Source organism: Eumetopias jubatus, unplaced genomic scaffold (assembly GCF_037043125.1).
Source record: "Eumetopias jubatus isolate StellerSeaLion01/CBP00866 unplaced genomic scaffold, mEumJub1_p1.0 scaffold_3, whole genome shotgun sequence".
Taxonomy (NCBI): Eukaryota; Metazoa; Chordata; class Mammalia; order Carnivora; family Otariidae; genus Eumetopias; species Eumetopias jubatus.
The window spans coordinates 15,929,886-15,951,477 of record NW_028274809.1 but is presented as its reverse complement, the minus strand read 5'-3'; the positions used below and the strand labels follow the sequence as shown (position 1 = coordinate 15,951,477).

The window sequence follows — 21,592 nt, the reverse complement described above, 5'->3', positions numbered from 1 at the left end:
CTCCCCCTGTCCTTTGCCCTATGCATACCTTCCCTTTGGCTGTTCTGGAGATGTATTTATGATAAACCGGTAAACATAAGTAATGCGTGTTCCTGAGTTGCCATTCTAGCAAATTATTGAATTTGAGGAGGGGATTGTGGGAATCCCTGGTTTGTAACCAGCTGGTGACCCGTGACTAGCAAGTGGGGAATAGTCTTGCAGGACTAAGCCCTTAACCTATGGGATCTGGCTCTTGTAAAATAGTACAAAATTGTAGGTCAATTCTAGCTTTAATAAAATTGTCTTTAAAAGTACTATCAATGTGTGCACATGGTGGAGGACTTTTTAAAATAATTTCTTATCAGAGTATGTTTGCAGAATGTAAATTTCCTGAGGCTTTACATCTCTGAATATTTCTTTATTCTACTTGGCAGTTGATCAGGAATTTAGCCAGGAGTAGAATTCTAGTTTAAAATTCATTTCCCTCAAAACTTTGAAGGCATTGTTGATAGCCTTCCAGGGTTACAAAGACATCTGAGGCCAGCATGATTCTTACTCCTTTATAGGAAGGGTGACTATAGGGGCACCTGGGTGGATCAGTCGTTAAGCGTCTGCCTTTGGCTCAGGTCATGATCTCAGGGTCCTGGGATCGAGCCCCGCATTGGGTTCCCTGCTTGGTGGGAAGGCTGCTTCTCCTTCTCCCACTCCCCCTGCTTGTGTTCCCTCTCTCACTGTGTCTCTCTCTGTCAAATAAATCTTCAAAAAAAAAAGGAAGGGTGACTATACATCCTGGTTTGTCTGGAGCACTTTCTGTAAAGTATCCTTATGTATTGATCAGTTATATAATTACTTATTTGTAGGTGACCTACTGTGTTTTTTTTTTTTTTTGGAAGCTTTTGGGATATTCTTAAACCTAGTGCTCTTGAGAATTCACAAGGTTGTGTCTAGAGGTCACTTATTTTTGCCCCCATTCATCTGCTCAGCACTCGTGGGGCCTTTCAAACTGAAGACTAGCATCCATCAGCTCTGGGATATTTTACTGCCGAGTGCTTCAGTAATTTCTGCCTCTTCATTTTCTTGGTTCTTTCTTTCTAGAACTCCTTTTAGTGGAACTTGATCTTTTGGATTAATTTGACACCTTGAAAAAGGACTTTACTACCGCCATTTTGACCCCAGACTTTCTAATTAAGTTTTTCTTTCCAGCTTATCCCTTTAACTCAGGCAAAAGACCCTGCACAGAACATCTTGTGACGGGAACCGAAACTACCCCCTCATGCAATCAGGAGTGCCTTGAGCCAGCCAGACCTGTGTGTGTGGTTGATCCCAAGACAGTGATCCATCTGAACTTCACTACCCACCTCCATGTACCCACTGACCTTGTACCACATTTCCTTGCATAAACCTAGAAGTATTTTCAGCACTTTGGAGGCAGTCTTTTTTTTTTTTTTTTAAAGATTTTTATTTATTTATTTGACAGAGAGAGAGAGTGCGAGAGCAGGAACACCAGCAGGGAAAGTGGGAGAGGGAGAAGCAGGCTTTCCGCCAAGCAGGGAGCCCGACGTGGGACTCAATCCCAGGACCCTGGGATCATGACCTGAGCTAAAGCCAGACGCTTAACGGCTGAACCACCCAGGCGCCCCTGGAGGCAGTCTTTAAAACATCAGTCTGCTCTGTTCCCTGTGTGGGCCTCACTGAAATACATTTCCTTTCTCATTTCCCCACCACTGTGTGTCTGCCTTTGGTGAGTGGCTGACCCTGGACTTTTGGAAACCCCCAGAACCCCATGCCCCTATAGCCCTATGCCCCCAGCTACAACCTTATTTTTAAAAGTCTTTTTTGATTTCTGTTTTTTACTACTTTTTTTTTTTTTTAAGATTTTATTTATTTGAGAGAGAGAATGAGATAGAGAGCATGAGGGGGGGAGGGTCCGAGGGAGAAGCAGACTCCCTGCTGAGCAGGGAGTCCGATGCGGGATTCGATCCCGGGACTCCAGGATCATGACCTGAGCCGAAGGCAGCCGCTCAACCAACTAACTGAGCCACCCAGGTGCCCTGTTTTTTACTTCTTTGATTTTGCTTCCTTTCTGGGAAAATAGTCTCAGCCTTTTTTCTAATATATATGTGTTGATTTTTAAATTTAATATCAGGTGCTATTCTTACTTTTAACAAGAGCTTTTTCTTTTTAGTCCTGTATGGTGCCCCATTTGTGTTTCATCAACAAGAGCCTCATATCTTTTTTTTTTAAGATTTTATTTATTTATTTGACAGAGACAGCGAGAGGAGGAACACAAGCAGGGGGGAGTGGGAGAGGGAGAAACAGGTCTCCCGCCGAGCAGGGGGCCCGATGTGGGACTCGATCCCAGGACCCTGGGATCATGACCTGAGCCAAAGGCAGATGCTCAACGACTGAGCCACCCAGGCGCCCGAGCCTCATATCTTTTTGAAGGATTAGTCACATGTATTTAAAGTATTCCCTCTATTTCCTGCATCGTCTGTTTCTATCCATTTCTGCCCCCCCCTTTCAGTTTTCATCTGTGTCCTCCATCGTGATGAGTTTTTGTTAAATATCTGGTGATCCAGAACTTCATATTCTCTCTGGATTTTTGATTCTAATTTTTCTGTTTCTAGGTGTCCCCCCCCCCCCCCGTATCAATAAATTTCCCACATTGGCATGAGATTTAACACTGTGAGAGATCTGATAGGCTATTCTGCGTACATATCTGGATGGCTCTTCAGAGATTTGGGTAATATCTAAACCACTTAGCACTTTGCAGGGCTTACAGGGCAGTGCCGGTGAGATATTGCCTTTGTTTCTTAGAGCTGCTATAACACCACGAATTTTGTGGCTTAGCACAACAGAGATCAATTATCTCACAGTTAAAAGGGGCCACAAGCTGACTGGGCTGAAATCAGGCGTTGGCAGAGTGGTGCCCCCTCCAGAGAAGAGTCTGTTCTCGCCTCTCCAGTCGCTGTGCCTGCTGTACTTGGTGGCCTGGCTCCAGCCTTCCAGGCCAGCAGTACATTTCTGCTCTGTCCTCATGTTGCCTTCTCAGAAGGAGTGTCAGATCTGCCACCTTTCTTCTAAGGACGCTTGTGATGGCATTAGGGCCCAGCTGATCATCCCGATTGCTCTCTCATCCCCTGATCCTTAATTCAGTCACATGTGCAAAGACCCCTTTCTCAAGTAAGGTAACATTTGCAGGTTCCAGGGATTAGGGCCTGATACCTCTGGGGTCATCTATCAGCCTGCTTCCGGGTACTTAAGAGGTCTCCAGTGCTTTCTGTGCTTTTGCAGATGCTGTTGTTACAGCCTCCGGTTTCCTCTCTCGGGTCCTTTGCCAAAAATTGGTGGATCCGCTCAGTTCTTAGTCAGCCTTCCTTGACCTTTCCTCCTCTGAGACCGAGGACTGCATTTGCCTGTTTCCTTAATACAGCCTGTCTCCTTATCCAGTAGTTTTGGCCATGTCAGTACTATTTGTCTTGTTGGTCTCTACCTCTGGAGTGGGAACTTTTTGAGTCTTGTGGGCACATTCCCAGAATGGGAAGCATTGGGTATGGAGCCGAGTAGGCATTCATTCACTAACTAGTTGTTGAGGAGATTCAACATTTATTAAAGGCCATTTAAATACCAGGACCTGTCATGTTGGGCCATTTAATTAACAAAGCAAAATATGGTAAAGTAAGTATGCACATGTGCCAAAATTTCTCCAGGGCAAATTTTTTAAGGAGGCATTTGCTAGGTCATAGGAATTCACATTTTCAGCTTTTGCCGAATGCTGCCAAATCGCTCTCCGAAGTGCGGCACTCTTGTTCCCTCTATTCTTGCCAGTGCTTGTGATGTTTTTTCTAATTAAAAAAATTCGATGGGAGGAAGGATAATGTTTTCATTTGTGTTTCTTTGATCGTGAGGCTATTTCATAGTTAATGGACATTTAGGTTTTTTTAATGGACATATCTTTTTTTTTTAAGATTTTATTTATTTATTTGACAGATCTCTCTCATAGTTAATGGACATTAGGTCCCATGGACGTATGTAGCCTATTTCTTCTACTGAGTTTTATTTATAGAAATTCAACAGATACTCTGGATATGAATTGTATATATATGTTGTTGTCCCTATTTACGTGTGAGGAAACTGGCATAAGAAATAGCAGGTAAATTTGTAAGATTTCCCCCCACCCAGATGGATAGATGGATAAATGGATGAATAAACGAATGAATTTGTTTAGAGTCATTGCTAATGAGAAAGAGTGGGGGCTATGGACCCGGAGATATCTGTTTTTTTTTTATTGTTATGTTAATCACCATACATTACATCATTAGTTTTTGATGTAGTGTTCCATGATTCATTGTTTGTGCATAACACCCAGTGCTCCACGCAGAACGTGCCCTCCTTAATACCCATCACCAGGCTAACCCATCCCCCCACCCCCCTCCCCTCTAGAACCCTCAGTTTGTTTCTCAGAGTCCATCGTCTCTCATGGTTCGTCTCCGCCTCCGACTTACTCCCCTTCATTCTTCCCCTCCTGCTATCTTCTTCTTTTTCTTTTTTCTTAACATATGTTGCATTATTTGTTTCAGAGGTACAGATCTGTGGTTCAACAGTCTTGCACGGGATATCTGGTTTTAAGGCCTAGTCCTTTTTTTTTTAAGTATATCTGGCTGCCTCCCAGGGAATGAGGAAATTAAGAATGAGTAGTGATAACGCTAAATTTTGTCAAAATACTTAACTATTAGTTCCACTTACAGGCTCCGTGCATTTGGGCTCACGTTAAATTATTATTATTTTTTTAAATGCCTGTAGTGACCGCAAACCTGCCTGCTTTCACAAACATTTGAGAAAAATCATTGAGGGGGGTGCCTGGGTGGCTCAGACGTTAAGCGTCTGCCTTCTGCTCAGGTCATGATCTCAGGGTCCTGGGATCGAGCCCCGCATCGGTCTCCCTGCTCAGCGGGAAGCCTGCTTCTCCCTCTCCCCCTGCATGTGTTCCCTCTCTTGCTGTGTCTCTGTCAAAGAAATAAAATCTTAAAAAAAAAAAAAAAAAAATCATTGAGCGACGCCTGGATGGGTCAGATGGTTGAGCGTCTGTTTGCCTTCGGCTCAGGTCATGATCCCAGGGTCCTGGGATCGAGCCCCACGTCTGGCCCTCAGCTCAGTGGGGAGTCTGCTTCCTCCCTCCCCCCTCCCCCCCTGCTTGTATTCTCTCTCTTTCTGCCTCTTTCAAATGAATAAATAAATCTTAAAAAAAAAAATCATTGGGATAGTGGATAAAAGTGTTGTATACACAGTGAAATACTGTTTATAAATCTTAGTAATTATTCTTCTTGACCATTACCATTATGAGAGAATAAACTCCAGTATATGCCTTAAAAGTTTTGGATGTACCTTTTTATTTTAATAGACTTTATTTTTTAGAGCAGTTTCAGGTTGAAAGCAAAATTGAGCAGAAGGTTCAGAGATTTCCTATATACCTCTGACCTCATTATCAATAGTCCCACACCAGAATGGCACATTTATTGCAGTCAGTGAACCTACACTGATGTGATATATCATTATCATTCAGAGTCCTTATTTTACCTTTAGGGTTCACTCTTGGTGTTATACATTCTGTAGGTTTGGACAAATATGTAATGATGTTTATCTACTGTCAAAGTATACAGAGTGATTCTACCACCCCCCAAATCCTCTGTGCTCTGCCTGTTCATCCCCATTTTCCTCCTTAACCCTTGGCAACCTTTTACTGTCTCAATAGCTTTTCCTTTTCCAGAATGTTGTAGAGTTGGAATCAGACAGTGTATGTAGCCTTTTCAGATTGACTTCATTCACTTAGTAATATGCATTTAAGTTTCCTCCATATCTTTTCATGGCTTGATAGCTCATTTCTTTTTAGTGCTGAATAATATTCCATTGTCTGGATGTACCACAGTTTATGCATTCACCTACTGAAGGACATCTTGGTTACTTCCAAGTTTTGGCAATTATGAATAAAGCCGCTATAAATATTTGTATATATTTTTTTTTCCATTAGTCATAAGTTTTCAGCTCATTTGGGTAAATACCAAGGAGGCTCAGTCGCTGGATCATACTGTAAAAAATATGTTTAGTTTTCTTGGAAACTGTCAAACTTGTCTTCCAAAGTGGCCGTGCAGTTTGCATTCCCACCAGAAATGAATGAGTTCCTCTTGCGCCGTATTCTTGCCAGCATTTGGTGATGTCAGTATTTTTGGATTTTGTCCATTCTAATAGATCTGTAGTGATACATAATGTGCTTTTTTCGGTGAAAGGTTACATGATAAAATGTCATTTGTTAGTGTGATAGATGGTGTTTTCAAAAACAGAAATTTTTCTGTAAGTTTTTGGAAGTAAAAATATCTCCAGGAAAAGGCTGATATTTGGCTCTGATGAGACTACAAGTAGTAATGTTCGTCTGTTTATGTTTGTTTTGACAGGTATCGAAACAAAGACGCAGATCTTGAAGGCACTAGCACCTACCATTGTCAACTGGTAAAATGTTAATTTTGTTATAACTGCAAAATACTTCAGCATACAGTGTATTAAGTTAAAAACCAAGTGTATCTAAACTGTCAAAAAATTTTTTTTAATTCTTCCCATTTTGTGATTGTAGAATTACGAAGGTAGAAGGTAGCTTTCCTACTAATTTTGTTTATTTTTTTTTAAAGATTTTATTCATTTATTAGAGAGAGAGAGAGAGAGGCAGAGGGAGGGGGAGAAGCAGGACCCCTGCTGAACAATGAGCCTGCCGATGTGGGGCTCGATCCCAGGACCCTGAGATCATGACCCTGGCCAAAGGCAGATGCTTAACCAGCTGAGCCACCCAGGCGTCCCATTCCTACTAATTTTAATTCAGTACAAATGCATTGGAACAGTAAGCCATGTTATTCACCAATATCACTGATCTTTTCTCAAATTGAATTTCATTGAAGTATTTGTGTGAGCGTTTGTGAACTCAATAACCTCTTTATTTTGTGAAGTTTAGCACTAGTTAGAGTGGTATTACCATTTCAGCATGTGCTGGTCATTTTAAATTTGTGTTAGTGTTATTTGAAATTCCAAACTGGACATTTTAACAGAAGTTGTTGGTTGCAGGCCCGGAAAACAGCAGTGGGCTTTTTGTTAACCTGCAGCCAGTTCTACATGTTACTCATAGTTGCAGTGGGCTAGAATGTGGCAGGTTGTAGTCTTACCTTACTGTGGCTCCTGAAGTAAATTAATTTCTTGAAATTTTGGGGCAAGAATTTGAGGATCAAGTGAACTGAAACTTTTTAGCATCTGAGTACAAGTAAAATTGGATAAAGCTGTTAACAAGGAATAGTCCATGTTGATAAAATGCTTTAAGAATGCTTTGAGAATGTAAAAGCAGTAAGCATTTTTATCAATTTGAATCATGAGTGTTGACATTTATCTTCTGTTTCAGAAGATCATTTCAAAATCTTTGCTTCCCTTCCCACCCCCCCCCCCCCCACAAATCTTTGCCCACATTGGTCAAATTTACTAATCTTTGTTTTCTATGGATTTTAAAAAGAATGCAAATAAATATTATGTTTATTATTAAAAAACTAAACAGTATAGGAGTCTGTAAGTAAAAGGGTAACTTCTCCATTCCCATGATTCTTTTGCGAGGGGATTACTGCCCCTTACCAATTTGGAGTGTGTCCTTCTAGACCTTTTATGTGCATTTCCAAAATGACCGTTTTGTAATTAAGCAGGTGTGATGGATAGAGGAATATTCCTTGTCCGTTGATGTGTCTTCACTTTATTTTAGACATTTCGGTGCCTACATTTTCTTGGATTGTATACTTGGCCACATGAGGAGTGCTTTGAAGTCACTAAGTAAATACATCAGTACATAGTAATTTCACTACAAATTTCTTTTAGTGGATTTTGGAAACTCCAGACTTTGAATTTCTGGCTAAGAATGGCCCAACAGAGTTTAGATTTACAAAGAAATTGGAATTGCAAAGATAACTGTGTAGGGGCAGCTGGTTAGCTTAGTTGGTAGAGCATGTGACTCTCAATCTCAGGGTCCTGAGTTCAAGCCCCACATTGGACATGGAGCATACTTAAAAAAAAAAAAATTTTTATGCATATATATATATAAATATATATACAATTTACTGTGTATTAAACAATGGGTGTTAAATAGTAAGGCATTTGTATAGATGACTGCAGTTAGTTTTGCCTTTATAGAGGCTTGGCTGGATTGGGGTAGATGGGTAAATGGTTATGGAGTTTTAGTACACCTACTTAGGGGACAAGGAAATGGTGAGTGGTGCCTGGGGAAAAAGTGCTATAGCAAAGTGACAAAAGTAACTTTGTCTCTCATTATTTTGCCTAGACTTGAGCAGGTACCCAAAAAGGGAAAGGACATTTGTCACTGTATACCGGTTAAGTATATTAGGAAGTAAACGGAATGTCACAGACGGTTTGAGGAACCTGGTGTCTTGTATTCTAAAAGTTAGAACCACACGGTGTTACATGTGGGAACTGTGCATATTCAGAAGGCCTGTGACTTCTGAAATGATGGAAGAATTGAACTGATTTGCATGTGAACATGTCCTTTGTGTGATGGTTAGAGTGAAGTATTTTGAGCTCCTTAAAAAATCTGGAGAAGCAGATTGTGATTAGAGTTTTATTTTAATGCTGTTGGTGTTAGTAGTCTACCGAAAAAGGGTGTGTAGAATTTGAAGAACATTAACAAATAGAGTTGTACATGAATAAATGTAGACCCATTGCCATAGGTGTTGTCTAGTGTCTTAACTCTATTAGATGCACAGCAAGTCCATTCTTATTTTTTTCTTGGTGTTCAGTTATATTGGTTTAAAGTATATTCTGTCCATGATTCTAGTAATTTACATTTAAGTATTTTCTAGAGTAGACAAGTTCTGATGGCCTTCAGGACTTCACTCGCCTTGATGATTCATTGTCCCACATTCAGATGGTAACAAAAAAGGTTATCTGTGCATATAGCCATGCAGTAGAGAAATTATTCAGAATATTGTCATTCTTATATGAAAGTGATCTAGGTTTGAAGTTTGGAAGGAGATGGGGACAGCAGCAGGTTTGCTGTTTTTTTGGCTAATCACGAAACAATTTCCTAGAGTAGGGCCGGATATTTCTCATAGCTGTTGAAGGTAGATTCCTTTTTCTTGTGCCTTCTAGTTTTAAAACACAATCTAGGTTTTGAACACTTAATGGGAAAGCTGCAAGAGGCCAGAAAGCTGGGCACACCGGAGAATGGCGGAGAGGAGAGGGAAGACCATATCTTCATAGCTTTAATTTTGAAAACTCTTTGTTTCAGAAAAGCTTAGTGGTAAAATAGTTTATGGGAAGAAGAAAATTTATGTAAAAAGTTAAGGAAAAATAGAATAAGATTATATGAATAAAGTGAAATACAGTAAAAGACTTAAGTATTTACTGAAGGAAGTATTGCATGTTTAAACCTTATTCTTTTTTTATTTAAGATTTTATTTATTTGACAGAGACACAGTGAAAGAGGGAACACAAACAGGGGGAGTGGGAGAGGGAGAAGCGGGCTTCCCGCTGAGCAGGGAGCCCCATGAGGGGCTCCATCCCAGGACCCTGGGATCATGACCTGAGCCGAAGGCAGATGCTTAATGACTAAGCCACCCAGGTTCCAGTTAAACCTTATTCTTAATTAACATTTAGATAATACAAATAATGAATTTGATATAATGTTGGTTGTGATGCAGGTTATTTATCCTGTAGTTACATATTTCTACAACATACTTACAGTACTTGTTATATATATTATTTGCTTTTTCTTAATTTTTTTTTTAAAAAGAGAGAGAACTGGGGGCTGGTGGCAGAGGGGGAGAGAGAATCTTAAGCAAGCTCCACACCCAGCACAGAGCCTGACCCGGGGCTTGATCTCACAACCCTGAGATCATAACCTGAGCTGAAATCAAGAAGTGGAAGCTTAACCAACTGAGCCACCCAGGTCCCCACCTTTGTTTGTTTTTTAACTGTTAGCCAAGATACAGATAGGGCTTTTGGGATGAGGAAGGATATGGAGAAAAGATAAGGAAGTATCTTATTGAACAGTTTATAAATTCTTAAAATTAAAAGGTATTGATTTAGATTGGGTAGATTTAGATGGTGTAGACTAAAATTATCTTGAAAATCTTAATTTTGACAAGTTAATCTCTTTACATTCTCAGAGGCTACATTTACCTGAACTATCTTCTCAATGTGTACTTTATTTTGCTTATTTTAAGCACATTACTTTTGTTGACATATTTCATATGTTTGCAACTATTTAGCCTCCGGCCTTTGAATTTTCTTTAATTTCATTTTCTGTTTTTACTGTAGGGAAGAAAATAGTTAAGTTCAAAAGTGAAATTGTTAATTGGACTACCAACCAATCCACTCTCTTAGTTTTAGGTTCATGTAATACTAAATAAAAGTACTCACCTGGATTGACTTGAAGTTACTAAGACCCTCAAGTACCAACCATCCAGGCTGATGTCATTATATAATCTAATCATGTTCTCGTGAAACATTTATATAGGTGGCTCTCATTAACCATTTTGGAGATAATTGGAATAAGTAAGGATTTAGTACTAACAGTTGGGGGGAGTGTAAATAGTCCTATTCAGTATTGTTATAATACAGTCAGGGCATTTAATTCTTGGCTGGTTAGGACACACTGATGAATTTGTCAAAACTGCTACGAAGTAGGGCTCCTAAGGTTTAGTTTCTCTGCCCTACCATTTGGATAATATAATGACCATGCCATTCCCCCCATTTCCTTTCTATGGATCAGCCTTAAACAAAATTCTAGGATAAAAAGCTGCACTTGTATATAGAGAATTTCATATCACTTCTTTTGGATATAATAATAAGGGAAGATACATGGCTTGGAAGGTGAGTAGAAAGCGGAGTAGGAATAGGTTTTTCCCTTAGATGAGGAAGGTGAAGCAACATGATTCAGAACCCTGAGCGCATGTGTGTGTGTGTGTTGTCTGGGTGGGGGGGTGACTGGGGACCTACCACATGACAGGACTGATGAAGCACCTCTGAGGACTCCCCTGTGTGTTGCTGGATCTTGGCATGAGGTTATTAGCCATAGGCGTAATACTATAAAAACCCTAAGAGTTAGGGAAGTTTGTTGCGGATCAACTTTTTTAGATGTATGGAGGCCCCGTAAGTTGAGTTGGTTAAACAGAGTTGGTCCCGAATTATATTGCATGTGTGTTCTTTACCTTTGGGACTGGAGTAGGACCCACAGGGTGGGATCCGATAGTTCTGTGTCACACACTCCAAGGATGTTTAAACTCGAGCATGGAGTACGAGCCATGAGAAGAAAATATTCTTCATATATGTATTTTCTTAAAGATAAATTTGTCATCATCTGACTGAAGCTCATGGAGAGAAATCCCCAAAATTGACTAGTGAACTAGAGATGCTAAATGGAATACCAATTCCAAATACAAGATGTGTTAAATATCCTTCTTCTCTTATTATTATTCTATAAGGAATTTTATGGATGGATCTATGATTTCAGCTGCTTCTAAACTTTAGAATCTTAAATGCCTGAAACCTGAAACGATAATGATAACGTGCGGCTGAGGCCGGAGTGCTGCTTGTGAGGCAGACATACCACCTTTGACGCATGCTAGCTGAGTCCTCTTAACGCTCTTTGTTTTTTGTTTTGTTTTTTTTTTTAAAGATTTTATTTATTTATTTGAGAGAGAGAATGAGATAGAGAGAGAGAGCATGAGGAGGGGAGGGGCAGAGGGAGAAGCAGACTCCTTGCTGAGCAGGGAGCCCGATGCAGGACTCGATCCCAGGACTCCAGGATCATGACCTGAGCCGAAGGCGGTCGCTTAACCAACTGAGCCACCCAGGCGCCCCTCTTAACGCTCTTTGATACACATACTGCTCCTCTTCACATTTTACGGGTGACGACATTGAGGCTTAGGAAAGTAGTTGACCTAAGGTGACATTTAGTAAGTAGTAGAACTAAATGTCGGACTCTGTCTGTTTGGTTCCATGGCCTAGGCTCTCAGTAAGCATACATTTGACTTAAGTATCTTCAGAGTCAGTGGGGGTATAAATAAGAAATAATCACGATGAAAGAAAAGTATTGGCATTGGTATACATAGTTCGGCATAAATGAATTTAAAATGCTACGAACACATGGATTGTATTTTGTAGTTTATGTAGAGCGTGTTCACCTGATTTCTTTGTTCCCAAAGGGAGTTTTGTGAGGCATTTATTATTATCACCCCAGTTGTATAGTGAACTTGAAGCTTTGGTGTGTTAAGGGAATTGTCCCCTATTACGCAGTGAGTAAGTGGGGAGGCCAGCATCACACCAAGAGCTTATTGCCACAGTTCTAAAAGGAGCAAGTCTATTGAACGTTTTTATATGCAGTCAAACTAGTGTTGCAAGTAATAGTACCTTCGGTAGATTATATAAAGTATGTAAATAAAACTAGGTAAAACCGCTTTGAAATTTTGCATAAACAGAACTTTGTACCCAAACCAACTATACTAATAACTAGCATTTATAGCACCTTTGCATTTTTCCAGAGTCTTTTTATTACTTGCTGCATCCATTTTATCCTCACTTTAAATTTTATGCGTTAGATAAATGATGACAGACGATGACAGACATGGGAAAATAGACAGAAAAATTGTTTCATAAACGAAAGATCAAAATTAACTAGTGGTAGAATCCAGGCTACAATATGCTTATTCCATGAGATGGTTAATTGTAGGGTGACAGGTTTGCCTAAAACTTTCCTGGTTTTAGTACTGAAAGTCCTGTGTCTTGGGAAACCCCAAAGTGTGAGGCAACCCAGAGTGGTTGGTCATTCCTAATAATTGTCACACTTGGTGGTGGCCTGGGGATGGGATTAGGGTTGCCATATAAAACATAAGGCACTCAGTTAAATCTGAATTTCAGATAAACATTGAATAATTTTTTTACTACATGTTTGATATATATGTATGGGACTTACATACACTAAAATTTGTTCATTGTTTATCTGAAATTCAAATTTAACTGGCTATCTTCTGTTTTTATTTGTTAAGCCTGACTGTCCCCAGTTAAGAGTGAAGGGACATTCTGATGTATAAAAAGATCACTTAGCTGCTTTTTTATGTAGACCTTAGGCTTTATACATTTATCTGCTTAAATAAATGTACCATCTAGCAGTACTTGACTCTTGGTTCTTTTAGTTATGTGGGTAGAGATGCAAGAGGTCAGGATGAATGTATGAAATCATATTTTGCTCAGTGCATTAAAACTGGTGTGTGTGTGTGTGTGTGTGTGTGTGTGTGTGTGTGTGTGTGTGTGTGTGTGTGTTGGTTGGTTTGAAGCAGTTTTGTACTTGGCAGGAAATTTAACCCAGAGATGAGCCCATTCTATCTTTGTTGGATCAGTCTGTGAAACACTGGCACATTCTCACAGACTGTCCATATTGTCTTTCGACTATATGTTAAAAAAGTATTTTTGCTGTTGTTAAAATAATGGATTCACATGATTCAAAATGAAAAGGAAGTAAAGGTTTTCCTTACTCCCTTCTTGGACCTGTTCATTTGCCCACTATGGAGACAGTCTGATCTGACTGGAAAATGTTAGAATTTTAGAAATGGACCTTAGAAATCTTCCTATTGAGTTTTTTTTTTAATTTTTAAAATTTATTTATTAGAGAATGAGAGATAGAACAAGAGGGAAGAGGGTCAGAGGGAGAAGCAGACTCCCTGCTGAGCAGGGAGCCCGATGTGGGACTTGATCCCGGGACTCCAGGATCATGACCTGAGCCGAAGGCAGTCGCTTAACCAACTGAGCCACCCAGGCGCCCTACCCCCCCCTTTTTTTAAAGCGTGGGAACTCTTGCCTGCCCACCCCCCACCCTCCACCAAGGGGGAAGAGTGTTTTGTATAGAAGACAGGGATAGAAATGGGTTCCTCTGGTCATTTACTTCTTCAGTGTCTGGTGGTTGTCAGTACTCCAAAATTGATTTGGGAGCGCTTGGCATCAGTACAATTTAGTCTTAAAATAGATTTAAGTGAATTCCATCATCATTAATGATGAGAAAATTACAATTTATTGACTTAGACAAGGTCTCATAGTAACTGGTGGCAGAGCCAAGACTAGTATATATGTATTTTTATGCATGTGTTTTGTGTATGCATGTTTAAAACTCCTTTTCTGAAAAAGAGAGGGAAACAAGCCATAAGTGACTCCTGAAGATAGAGAACAAACTGAGGGTTGATGGAGGGAGGTGGGTGGGGGATGGGCTAGATGGGTGATGGGCATTTAGGAGGGCATTTGTTGTGATGAGCACTGGGTATTGTATGTAAGTGATGAATCACTGAATTCTACTCCAGAAACCAGTAATGCACTGTATGGTAGCAACAAGAACAACAAATTTAGCCCCCCCCCCCCCCCCCGCCAAAACCCTATTCTGTATCAAGCTGAGAAACCTATAAATTCCCTTGCTTAAATTGTTTCCTATTTGATTTCATTCAAGACAATACTTTTTAATTTTTTTTTTGCCAGAATGCAAAACTTTATTAATAATTAACTGGTTTCAACAAAAAAACGAGTGGATACACGTAGAAACATGGACAGCATCTCCCCCAGCAGCAGGCAGGGTGGGAAAGGCAGGCAGGAGGGGTAGGCCTAGGGTATTCTGCTCTGCCCAGCAGAAGTGGAATCCCAGGTAAAGGGTCAGGTTCCCTCCATCCAGCTGTGAGTCCTGAGACTACCTCATTCAGGGAAGCCCAGGACAGCAGCTGAGGGCAGAGGCTGAACAGCCAGGGGCCAGGCCTGGGGGAAGGTGTACAGAGTAGTCCTAGGATGACATCACCAGGGGGGCGTCATGGGCTGAGGGTTCTGCAGATATGACATCACCACGGCAGAGATGGACAGCGTGAAGCTACTCATCATCTGTTTAGTGTCCTCAGAGCTCCGGGAGTTGGCAAAGCTGATGAAGGAGCAGTAGACAGCCACCCAAGCGCACCACTTCAGCTTGAGCATGAGACCGCACATGCTGAAGATCATGCCGAGGAGGTTCATGTAGTCCGGCGTCGGGTCGTCCAAGGTCGGGTTACACTCGCTCGGCGGGGGCTTGTACCTCAGCACTTTGGCCTTCGTGGGTCCGACATATTGTTGGTGGACATGGCGGGTCGGAGGTCGAGCCTCTTCCCAATACTTTTTAATTTTTTTAAGTTTTCATTTTTTTAAAAGATTTTTTTAGATTTATTTATTTGTCAGAGAGAGAGGGAGAGAGAAAGAAGGAAGGAGCAGGGGTAGCGGCAGGCTACCTCATGGAGCAGGGAGCCCATCGCGAGACTTGATCCCAGGACCCCGGGATCATGACCTGAGCCAAAGGCAGACACTTAACCGACTGAGCCACCCAGGCGCCCCTCAACACTTTTTAAAAAGAAATTTGGCTTGTAGAAAAGGAAGGTGGGATGAAAAGTAGATTTTTATTTTTTTAATTTTTTTTAAAGATTTTATTTATTTATTTGAGAGAGAGAGAGAATGAGAGATACAGAGCACGAGAAGGAAGAGGGTCAGAGGGAGAAGCAGACTCCTCGCTGAGCGGGGAGCCCGATGCGGGACTCGATCCCAGGACTCCAGGATCATGACCTGAGCCGAAGGCAGTCGCTCAACCAACTGAGCCACCCAGGCACCCGAAAAGTAGATTTTTAAAGAATATGTCTCAGTCAGGGTTAGGGAAGTCAGGGGAGTATATTTGTGGTTCAAAGAGAATATTCCAGTCTTATTGTTATTTCAAGTATTATAATAAAAGGATTGAAAAAGTTTAAAAATTACAGTGAATAACTAATTATATAAAGTGAGTTGGCTCTTTCAGCTGCTTTCCAATTTTTAATGTAAATACGTTTATGGTAAAGAGTTGCTGAATTTTCCTCCCTTCCTCTTTCTCTCCTTTCCCCTTCCTCCCTTCAAATAGGTCTTCAGGGCCAAAATTTCATTTCCTCTGGTTAGAACAAACAAGCCTAGTAGTTTTCTTAAAAAGAAAAGGACATAACCATTATTTCCTCATAAAATTTTCTAGTTGTGAATTTGGAAGTTAATCTGATTCAGATGATAATATGACTCAAGCCTCTAACAATGCTTTAAGTAGACTTTCTGGTACAGAATTTCTTTTCTTTTCTTTTTTTTTTTTTTTAAAGATTTTATTTATTTGAGAGAGAGTGAGAGAGAGAGAGAGAGCACATGAGAGGAGGGAGGGTCAGAGGGAGAAGCAGACTCCCTGCTGAGCAGGGAGCCCGATGCAGGACTTGATCCCAGGACTCCAGGATCATGACCTGAGCCGAAGGCAGTCGCTTAACCAACTGAGCCACCCAGGCGCCCTGGTACAGAATTTCTTAACCTCTTTATTTGTTATATTAAGGAAGTACTTACATGGATAAATGGCATCAATTTTCAGCCATACAGTCTAATAAAGTCAAAGAGCAGTAACAACTGTGGGGTCAGAGTTGAAATTTCCAGCGTTATTAAGCACTGTGTTAATATTTGGAGTTTTAGAAAGGACAAATTCTTTGTGTTTCCTCCAGTAAAGGAAGAGTGAGAACCATCATATTATGCAGTACTGAGGCAAACTAATAAATAAGATTTATGTTGATATTTGTAAGAATTAGGAAAAGCTCCTGTGGTGGAGTCTGTCTTTTTAAAATATTTTACTTTTCTTTTTTGGGGGGGGGAGCAGCACATACATATAGTAAATGTTTTAAACCATTCTCCTGAGCCAGATATGTATTCATATTTCTATTACGGTTTTAGTCTTGGGAAGCCTAGAAGTGAGCATGTTCATCAGAGCCAGGGACTTGCCTCTAAAGAAACTTTTTCCTGATAGCAAATCATAGTTGCTAGTTGAATTTTCTCATTACAACTCATTAGAGCCCAGTCTGGGAAAGACATCTTTCTTTTTGCCCTTCTTGACTCAGTTTCCTATTTCAAAACAAGTAATTTAGATAATTTTTCAGGAATTCTTTTGGTTTGTGTAGAACGTGACTTTTGTGGAAAGGAGTGTCTTGTCTCTAAAGTTGTGAAGGACTCTTTAGTTTTTTTCTTTTTAACAATAAAATATTAACCCTAGAGTTTAGGGACTGTGGAGAAATTAAAAAGCTTGGGTGGGAGTCAAACACATAGGTTAAAATTCCACCTCATTTTTTTAAAGATTTTATTCATTCATTTGAGAGAGAGAGAATGAGAGAGAGAGAGCACAAGCAGGGGGAGCAGGAGAGGGAGAAGCAGACTCCCTGCCGAGCAGGGAGCCCGATGCGGGACTCGACCCCGGGACTCCGGGATCATGACCTGAGCCGAAGGCAGTCACCCAACCAACTGAGCCACCCAGGCGCCCTCCACCTCATTTTTTTTTAACTCTAAGTACCTTTGAGCATGATCTGTTTGAAATTAGTTTTTTTTGTTTTTGTTTTTTTTTACAGAGGTGATACAAAGCTCTCTACAGAGTGCTTACATTATTGGTACTCAGAATTGCTTCCCATTTATTGCAAGCTTGGTGAAAAATTCTAGGCACATCTTACAGATTCCTTGGTATCCATCCCTGTGCAGTCCACTTATTTGTACTTCATTAGAGGTGACATGCTAAACTGTATTTTTTCCCCCCAGATACGAAGTTACATAGTGCTGATGCATGTTTGGGTGTTGTAGGCTACAAGGAAAACACAGGAGGAAATAAGAATGGGTAATGGGCAAGTTAATCAATAAATAAATTGTGGAGACTCTAGATACCCCTCTGGAGCATTTTCTCATTGCCTCTTCTCTTTCCTGGGTATTCTCTCTGCTCCCAGTGGATCTGTAGAAGAATCCAAGTTTTGGGTTTCTGCCCTGCTCTGGAAGTGGAGCTTTTCAGGTGGTATTTTGGCTGGGAGTGGGAGGGGGGCAGAAAGACCTACTGTCGTAGCAGAGTAATGTACTGGTGTTACTGGCCTCTTCCTTCCTGTAGACATCACAGAAGTCTCCAGTTCTGAGCCAGACTCCCATTTCCCTTGTTCAGTCCTCCAGCTCAGGGAGATTAATGGATTGAAATACTACTGTTTTGTATCTCTCCTGTGCCTGTGAGGTTCTTGAAGTTTCTGTTTAGATAGCTGCAACCAGATCTAAGCAGGTAGACCCTTTTAATATATTAGCATGAACATGATCCCTGTGGCAACCTACTGGTTTCCCCCTCCCCCACAGTACAGGCATTTACAGTTTTCCTGTTACTGAAACACATGTTGTCTGTGGAAGTTTTTCATATGATTTGCAGCTCCCCCCTTTGGCATTTAAAAAAAGTGGGAGTTAACATAGGTTGTATGACTATGGTAATAATACTCCTGTAGTAACTATTTAAAAACTAAAAGTTTATCCTAACATGAGAATTTCGTATGTCCCCTAAGTGTGTTATTTGAGGGAGATTTGTAGGTGGGCGTTAATCTGTATTACTTTGAACAGTTATTTCAGTTCCTGCCCTCAGCTTTCTGACAATTATGCAAAATTTTATCTGCCCTTCCTCCTCTACCACCTCCTTCTCTTATGCCCCAGGTGTCCTGTGTTCTTCCTTTTAAGTAGTAGAGGCCACTCAGGGAAGGATTTTCCTTAAACTTGATCATTATGATTTAAAACGACTTGCTTAATTAAAAGATGCAAGATGTAAATAATTTCTTTTGACCTAACAAAATGGACCATTTACATACACGTGTTTGAGTCTAGCTAGTCATAATCACACAATTTCACTTTTTGAGATACTTGCTCATCTATCATTGTGTAAATAATGATGGGTCATTTTCTTTTAATGTTGTTAAACTTGACTCAACTTGTTATTTTAATTAGCAATTCTGAGAGTATGGTAAAGATGGACATTTTTATATTCTTTTCTTTTTTTAATTTTATTTATTTGAGGGGTGCCTGGGTGGCTCAGTTAGTCAGATGTCTGCCTTCGGCTCCGGTCATGATCTCGGGTTCCTGGATCAAGCTGCACATCTGGCTCCACGTGGGGAGTCTGCTTGTCCTGCTCTCTCTGCCCCTTCCCCCCACTTGTGTGCTCACTCGCTCTCTCTCAAATATATATATATATATAAAAGATTTTATTTATTTGAGTGAGAGGGTATGTGTGTGTGCACAGGCAGGGGGAGTGGCAGAGGCAGAGGGAGAGGGAGAAGCCCGCTATGTGCTGAGCAGGGAGCCTGACCCAGGACCCTGAGATCATGACCTGAGCCGAAGGCAGACACTTAACTGAGTCAGCCACCCAGGTGTTCCCAGAAATTTTTATATTTTTCATGGTGGAAAATTAATGTACTTTGACCCATTGTAGCCCCATATAAATATTTAGAAATAATTGCTTAAAAACCTTGACTTGTCCATACTGTTGTCAGACATAAAACCATGCAGGACTGTATATACATTTTTTTTTTCCTTTTAAGAATTAGCAAGGTACATGGAAGTCCTTTCAGGTCAATTGCAAGTACATATAACTAGTTTTTAATGTTTGCATTATTGTCCATACTGTATATGTTCTTCAGCTATTCTTTGATTGATTTCGATCATTTTGTTTTCAGTTGTTGAATGTTTTCCATGGACAGTTTACCGATGTAGTAGGGTTTATTCAGCAATTCATTAATCAGGCAGCATCCAGTCTGGTAAATAGAAAAGAACTCCAAAGGTGAGGTTTTTATAGATCAAAGTGAGCAGGAACAAGGAAGTTATACTGGACACTTGCTGATTGGTGAAAGCAGGGTTAAATTCCTTAGATGGAGCATATGCTTCGTGGGCAAGCGCTGATTGGTTGACCTGCGTCTTCCTTTTCTCTGCCAGGTAACCATGGAAACTTAAGTTTTGGTTTGTTGACTTGGGTCTTAGCATGAATCACTCCATCTTGGGCCTAGTCTTGTTACTTTAACAGTTTTTTGCCTCTGAAACAGTACTGGCATGGCCTCCGAGCTTTGCCTCTAGATTGTACTGCCTCCTGTTCCTTCTCGGGGCAGTCGTCTGTCTCCCTGTTCCTGAAATATTTGAACATCAAGTTTTCTGTGACTCTGCTTCTGTCCTGTCATGATTCTTAGTGGTTTCAATATTTTTCCAATACTATGGTCTTTGTATTTCTTGACCTCCTGTCCTTAAATGCTGTCATACCCCAGCCTGCCTTTGCTACCTGTTTCTCCCTGGTTACAACCTGGACCTCTCCATGAACAATAGCTGTATGCCTTCTACAAACCAGCTTCAAAGCATTCTACTCAGACCATCACCTCCTGCGGTTCCATTTTACTCTCTTTTAGTACCTTAACCCAACAATCTGTCACCACACAGGATCTGAATGCATTGATCCTATCTCCTTTTCACAAACCCTTTCCCTCCTTATGGGCCATCCTCCTTTCCTCAACTTAAATCTCCCTGATCAGTCACGGAAGTAGTCTTCATTCCCTTGTCTTCCGCCCCCTCCCATGTTTTGTTCTGGAACTTGCCTGGTAAAACCCTTTCCTTAGTTAATTCAGCTCTCTGCCTGGTTCCCATGTCTGCTCTACCAGTTGAACTTGGCTGGGAAGTACACAACCAGCTCGATGGGTCTCCCTTTACATCCAGCACTCGGACTTCAGGTGGGCCTTTTGAGCGGTCAGGTGATTCTACTGTCTCCTATTTTCCTGTTCTCTCAGATGAGTATTTAATACTTTCTTTCTACTTAATTTTCTAATACCTTCCTTTCCTCCTCTCTCAGTCAGTGATTTTTCTTCCTATTACTCTGAGAAAATAGAAGCACTCAATTTTCTACTAGCTCCTGGTACCACCCACATGCATCTGTGTCCCTGTTCCTATGTACGGCCAACCTCTTCGCTTGGACGCTGTGTCACACCCTCTCTTGGGTATAATCTTTTTCTTTCCTCCACTGGGGTCCGAGCCATCAGTATGCAGACACTTTATAACTGTCTCTTTGAAAACAAAAGAATGCTTTGTCCTGTCGCAGTATCCATTTCTCTCTTCCTCTTTAGAGTGCTCCTACTGTTCTTTCCTAAGCTCTCTCCAGTTGGGCTGTAGTACTTACATGGCTATTTTCGAGGTCAACAATGACCTTCACACTTTTTTTTTATTGTAGTAAAATATACGTAACAAAATTTACCAGCATAACCATCTTTAAGTGCCCAGTTCATTGGCATTAAGTAGATTTCACATTGTTGTGCAACTGTCTCCATTATCCATCTGCAGAACTCTCCTGCCATTCCAAACTCTGTACCCATTAAGCACATCTTGCCAACCCTCCTTCCCCTCAGCCCCTGGCAATCACCAGTCTAGCTGTCTTTATGCATCTCATAGAGGGTGGAATTATGTATTTGTCCTTTTGTGTCTGCCTTATTTCGTGTCATGTTTTCAAGATCCATACACATTGTAATATGTATTAGAACTATCAGAACTTCATTCGTTTTTAAGGTTGAGTAATTCCATTGTGTGGCTCTATCAACATTTTGTTATTTATTCACCCACCAGTGGACATTTTGGGTTGCTTTCACCTTTTGGCTATTGTGAATAACTTTGCTATGAAGCTTGATGTACAAATACCTGTTTGGGCCCCTGCTTTTAGTTCCTTTGAAAATACACC

At 40.7% G+C, this 21,592-nt stretch overlaps 1 protein-coding gene and 1 pseudogene across 5 annotated transcripts in view; one reads left to right on the top strand and one right to left on the bottom strand.

The window, feature by feature from the left end:
• ACSL3 (acyl-CoA synthetase long chain family member 3) overlaps nucleotides 1–21,592 on the top strand; it is a 73,722-nt gene that overhangs the window by 16,944 nt on the left and 35,186 nt on the right. For 2 of the 5 annotated variants that reach the window (XM_088021539.1, XM_088021540.1), the window contains 2 exons: nucleotides 6,429–6,483; nucleotides 14,931–15,076. The exons of 1 other annotated variant lie outside the window; for it this stretch is intronic. The gene's annotated coding sequence lies outside the window, so the exon portion shown is untranslated. The remainder of the gene's footprint in view (nucleotides 1–6,428; nucleotides 6,484–14,930; nucleotides 15,077–21,592) is intronic. 2 more of the 5 variants (XM_028105097.2, XM_028105099.2) reach the window with 1 other exon arrangement.
• LOC114210770 (PAT complex subunit Asterix pseudogene) lies at nucleotides 14,525–15,175 on the bottom strand (annotated as a pseudogene).